A 6,147-nucleotide genomic window follows, 5' to 3' on the forward strand; every position below is an offset into this window, starting at 1 on the left:
ATTTCCAATCCGTGTTTTTTTGGAAGCATAAGCAAAAAAAGGAGATCACCTGCTTTCCCCCTTCCTCCTCATTAGAGACAATCCAATATTGAGTTGTGTGTAGATTGATTTTAAAATCACTTTCAAATATGATTTTAAGATTTTTTGTGGCACCCCTATGGTTCCATGCAACAGTTTAGGAGCCAGTGTGAGTCTAGGTATTAATTAAGAGCCTGTGGGAGGGGCTTAGCAGTGGGAGGGGCAGGAGGGAGGGGCCTCAGGGAGGGAGGGGTCACTATGCATATTAGGTTGCAGAGGTGGGTTGTGAGGGGAGAGGGAATTTGCTTGTGGGTGCTGATTGACTGGTGGAGGAGATAGTGGGAGGGGCCCTTAGAATGGAGTGGTTTCTATGCAGAGTGGGAATTTGCATATAGGCACTCATTGGCTGAGCTGAGTGTGAGTGTGGAAAGGGCCAGGCAGTCACCAGCCACACGCAAATCCTCATCCCAATCCCAAACCCCTGCCACTCAGTCTGCATGCAGACCCCATTGCTAGCACTCTCCCTCTCCCTCCCTCTCTCCCAGTGGCAGCCAGTTCCAAGGGTCAATCCCTTGCTAGAGTCCCTAGGAGTGGAGAGGACGGATGCCCTCATGGTGCCCCATGGACTTCCTGGACCATCAGCCTGGTCCCTGTTGGAGGGAGGGGACGGGGGGCTTGCAGGACCCCTGGATGGGATGGGCTGCCCCAGTCTCTCACACTTTGTGGCTTTCTCTTGCCCCTTTCAGCTCGTCAGAGCCGCAAGGAACCCACGCGGAGGAGCCCTCTCTCCGGACATGCTTCATCCAAGTACTGCCAGCATTTGAGGTAAGGAAGGCGGCCTCTTAGAAATACAGGAAGTCCCCAAGTTACAAACAAGATAGGTTCTGTAGATGTGGGACCATTTTTAAAGTGTTACTCCTATCTATCTGTCTGTCTGTCTGTCTGTCTATCTATCTATCTATCTATCTATCTAAACAAAACATTTTTATTGATCAGTCGATTCCTCAAAACACACAATGTAAACACAGCATACAGTATACATCTAGTCTGAGTAAAAATATAAATATACAAGTACAGAGGGAAAAAGTGTGGGTGGCCGACTTGTAACCAAATATACCTTAATCTTAAGTTTATACATCAAATGTCCTCGTCTCCCTTATACTGTGTAGTAATCTGATAAATATACCGTATATACTCGAGTATAAGCCTACCCGAATATAAGATGAGGCACCTAATTTTATCACAAAAAAATGGGAAAACTTATTGACTCGAGTATAAGCCGAGGGTGGGAAATGCAGCCGCTACTGGTAAATTTCAAAATAAAAAATAGATACATTATTATTAAAATTACATTAATTGAGACATCAGCAGGTTAAATGGTTTTGAATATTTGCCATATTTCAAAGTAAAACAGTAAACAAGCCATGTAGGTGGAAAAGGGGGGGGGGGGGTCAACAAAAGCAATATGGTATCAACAGTAACTTTATAATAATGGGGACTCAGGCTGGCTTCCAACATAGTAATAGGCAAACATTAAATGCCTATATAAACAAAAAACTATAAAAATTTAAACAAAAGGCAATACTAAACATGGTAGAATGAGTTAAAATAAACAGTTGCATTAATTATCATTAAAAGCAATTAAAAAACCATCCGAGGTAAAATGTCATATCAGTTCCCTTTTGCCTTCTCGCAGGTTCCTATTGATGCAGCCTAGAACGGCACTGGCCTTTTCAGCTGCAGCATCACACTATGGTCTCATGTTCAATTCACAGTTCTAGAATCCTAGAGTTGGAAGGGAGCTCTAAAGGCCATCTAGTCCAACCCCCTTCATTCTGCCTTCATGCAGGGAAAGCACAATCAAAGCACCCCCAACAGATGGCCATTCATCCTTAATATTAATATTAATATTAATAATGATAGTAATAATAGAGTTGGAAGGGAGCTCTAAAGGCCATCTAGTCCAACCCCCTTCATTCTGCCTTCATGTAGGGAAAGCACAATAAAGCACCCCCAACAGATGGCCATCCAGTCTTAATATTAATATGAATAAAAATAATAGATTTGGAAGGGAGCTCTAAAGGCTATCTAATCCAACCTCCTTCATGGAGCAAAAGCACGATCTTAGTAGGACACTTCCTGGTCTCAGAAAGCAGGCAGGCGGGCAGGCAGTGAGGCCGAGTGAAAGCTGAATGGAGCTGGCTATGGAGGCCTGTGCTGGATTCGTAATTTTACGAAATTTCGTATATTTCGAACTTTTTTAAAGGAAAATTTCGGAATTCTTTAAAAAAACGAAACACAAGGGCCCCCCTAAAAACGAAACGAGTTTTGAACCAAATTTTTTCGTTGTTACCCAAGCCTAATAGATAGTTTGTAGGTTGTGTTTGTTCATCAGCTTCTTTCTCTGTGGTCAGTGGTTCCCTTGATGTATGGTAAGAACACGTTTCCTCTGGGTGGATCTTTGTCTTTACTCTCGTGGCTCGTTCTCGGTCTTGCAGCTCTTCTGATGTCAGTGGTGAAGTAGCCATAGGCCCGTTGAGCCCAGTTGGTTCAATTCACCTTGGTTCAATTCACCTTGGAGGAGGTGGGGTTTGCAGATTCTTTTTGCATGCTCTGCCAGGGCTTTAATTGTGCTTCTTTTCTGACTTGGGTAAAAGAAGATGGCCACCATTTCCCCTTGGGTTCCTCCATCTCGTTCGCTCCTTGTCTCTCACACAAGCTGGGCCAAGGCAGTGGTCGGTATCCAAGAAAGTAGGGCTATTCTGGGTTGTTGTAGGTTTTTTTTTGGGCTATATGGTCATGTTCTAGAGGCATTATCTCCTGAAGTTTCGCCTGCATCTATGGCAAGCATCCTCAGAGGTAATGGGGTCTGTTGGAACTAGGAAAATGGGTTTATATATCTGTGGAATGACCAGGGTGGGACAAAGAACTCTTGTCTGTTGAAGCTAGGTGTGAATGTTTCAACTGACAACCTTGATTAGCATTTGATGGCCTGGCAGTGCCTGGGAGAATGTTTTGTTGAGAGGTGATTAGATGTCCTTGATTGTTTCCTCTCTGTTTTTTGCTGTTGTAATTTTAAAGTTTTTTAATACACGTAGCCAGATTTTGTCCATTTTCATGGTTTCCTCCTTTCTGTTGAAATTGTCCACATGCTCGAGGATTTCAATGGCTTCTCTGAGTAGTCTGACATGGTGGTTGTTAGAGTGGTCCAGCATTTCTGTGTTCTCAAATAATATGCTGTGTCCAGGTTGGTTCATCAGGTGCTCTGCTATGGCTGACTTCTCTGGTTGAAGTAGTCTGCAGTGCCTTTCATGTTCCTTGATTCGTGTCCGGGCAATGCTGCGTTTGGTGGTCCCTATGTAGACTTGTCCACAGCTGCATGGTATACGGTAGACTCCTGCAGAAGTGAGAGGATCCCTTTTGTCCATTGCCGAACGTAGCACTTGTTGGATTTTCTTGGTGGGTCTGTAGATAGTTTGTATATTGTGTTTCCTCATCAGCTTCCCAATGCGGTCAGTGGTTCCCTTGATGTATTGCAAGAACACTTTTCCTCTGGATGAATCTTTGTCTTTACTCTCGTGGCTTGTTCTCGGTCTTGCAGCTCTTCTGATGTCTAAGGTATAGTATCCATTGGCCTGTAGAGCCCAATTTAGGTGGTTCAGTTCATCTTGGAGGAGGTGGGGTTCGCACATTCTGCCAAGGCTTTAATGGTGCTTCTTTTTTGACTTGGGTGATGGTTGGAGTTTGTATGTAGATATCTATCTCTGTGTGTGGGGTTTCTGTAAACGGTGTGACCCAATTGTTGATCCGGTTTGCGGATGACTAGGACATCTAGAAAAGGCAGTTTTTCTTCATTTTCTTTTTCCATGGTGAATTGGATGTTTGGGTGGATGCTGTTAAGACGGTCCAGGAACCTGTTTAGTTCTTCTTCTCTATGGCTCCAAATCGTGAAAGTGTAATCCACATATCTGAACCATATCGTGGGCTTTTTTGTTGCTGTTTCCAGGGCTTGTTTTTCAAAGTGTTCCATGTAGAAATTAGCTATGACTGGGTTGAGGGGGCTCCCCATAGCTACTCCATCTTTTTGTTCATAGAATTCATTGTCCCACTGAAAGTAGCTGGTGGTGAGGCAATGGTGAAACAGAGCTGTGATGTCTTCTGGGAACTTCTGGTTGATTGGTGCCATGGTGTCTGCTACCAGAACCATGGTAAATAGAGACACCACATCAAAGCTGATCAGTTTATCGTTGGTATTTAGCTTGAGATTGCTGATTTTTTCTATGAAGTGGGCTGAGTCCTTGATGTAGAGTGTAGTGAGCCCAATATGGCTTAGTAACTGTGCTACAAGAAGTTTTGCTAAGTCGTATGTGGGGGATCCAATGGCACTCACGATGGGTCTGAGTGGGGTGGAGTCCTCGTGGATCTTTGGGAGTCCATAAAGCCTAGGTGGAAGGGCTTCCGATTTACATAGCCGTTGTCGTATGCCGAAGTTTATTGAGGAGTTGGAAGCTTTTAAGCAGAGGCTGGATGGCCATCTGTCAGGGGGTGATTTGAATGCAATATTCCTGCTTCTTGGCAGGGGCTTGGACTGGATGGCCCATGAGGTCTCTTCTAACTCTTTGATTCTTTGATTCTATGTTGATTTTTCTGGTTATTTTGGAAGTTGGGTCTTGTTTACGTTTTCTGTATATAATAGGATCCAAGAGTTTTCTGATCTTCTCCTTGTATTGTTCTGTATAGCATTCCCCTAGTCTACTGGGAGAATGATGTTATCAGGATCTGAGTTGAGGTCTCTGATGGCTTGTCTTTCCTCCCTTGTTATGTTACTGGAGGGAAGTTCTGCCTTTTTCAGGATCCTTGCTGTTTCCCCTCTTGCTTCTTCCTCAGGGAGGCGATAAATTGCTGATTCGACATTGGCAATGATGTTTTTTACTGGGATACTGGTGGCAGTTACAGCAAAATTTCCATCTTTCGCTAGTATGGATACTTGGTCTTCAGAGAATTGTCTGTCTGTCAGGTTGATGATGGTCCGCGATGTATCCATTTCTGGTTTCGGGTGTTGCTTTTGGCGTTTGTGGAATTTTTGTTTTTGTCTGTTGGTGTGGACAACCATGTTTTTCTCCATTTTTCTGTAAGTGAGATTATCTATTTTGTCCCAGTCCTGAGAATTCAGACCACTGTAGCACACTGGCCAAAATGTACAGGGCTTGTCTGGGATATGAATATGCGACATCATGCTCCTACATACAGTATTAAGTCCCAATCTTAATCAGAGGTATCTGCAAATAAGACTGAGAAAGATTCCTGCTTTCTACTAACTAGCAGCTTCCTATAGAACCAAGAGAAATACTGAAGATGTCGAGTAATGGCCCCGATGCATTGCTGTTAAGAACTTAGGGCTATTCCGTTGTGGTCCCCAGGTGGGCCTTCTCTGAAGAGGGGTGGGAATCCTGGAGCCCTCAGGAGTTGTTTGACTGCAAATCCCAGCAGAAAGATTGTGGCAGAAGGAAAAGCCCTTCTTCAGTAAAGTCTTGAGACCCCCTTCCTTTCTCTGCAGTTTCTGGGGAGAGAGGACCTCCCCTTGGAGTCTAGCAGCCTGGTGGCCATCTGCGAGACTTCAGAGAGGTACCTCCTGTCCATGTTCTTGGGGAGAGGGCATGCTGGGGTCTGGGGGGTTGGGGCCCGGATATCTGGAGGGGGCCCTCCCAGGATGTTGCCTTCCTCCCATGGGCTGGCAAGATCCTTGGGATGGGGCTTGCCTCTCTTGGGGGGAATAGAAGGGAGAAGCTGAGTTCCTCTTCTGCCCCTTGCCTTTCTAGCAGCTTCATATCGGAGAGAATCCCAACTCCTCCACAGAAAGAACTATCCAGGGAGTTGGTGAGTGAAAAAAAGAGGCTGGAAAGGGGGGGGGGGGATTGCCTCTCTTCGTCCTTTGGGAAATGGATTCGGGCTCAGGGCCATCCCAAGACCCCTTGAGTTCTAGGTGGCCCTTTGCTGAAGAGGCCTCCTACAGTGCTCAACTGTTGTTGGAGTGCAAGTCCAAACAGTCCCAGGCAGTGTGTCACTGGGGAGGAAGGCTGGGGGTTTCAGTCCAATTCTCTCTGGGAGAAAGAGGGGGGGGGGGGCTTG

The 6,147-nt window shown here is 45.3% G+C and overlaps 1 long non-coding RNA gene across 1 annotated transcript; it reads left to right on the forward strand.

Annotated features, from left to right (window-relative positions):
* Positions 1-790: 790 nt before the first annotated feature.
* LOC137097370 (uncharacterized) lies at positions 791-5,889 on the forward strand. Its single transcript, XR_010910167.1, has 3 exons — positions 791-843; positions 5,576-5,643; positions 5,838-5,889. It is a non-coding gene; the product is annotated as an uncharacterized lncRNA (long non-coding RNA).
* Positions 5,890-6,147: the final 258 nt, after the last annotated feature.

This window comes from Anolis sagrei, chromosome 6 (genome assembly GCF_037176765.1).
Source record: "Anolis sagrei isolate rAnoSag1 chromosome 6, rAnoSag1.mat, whole genome shotgun sequence".
NCBI lineage: Eukaryota > Metazoa > Chordata > Lepidosauria > Squamata > Dactyloidae > Anolis > Anolis sagrei.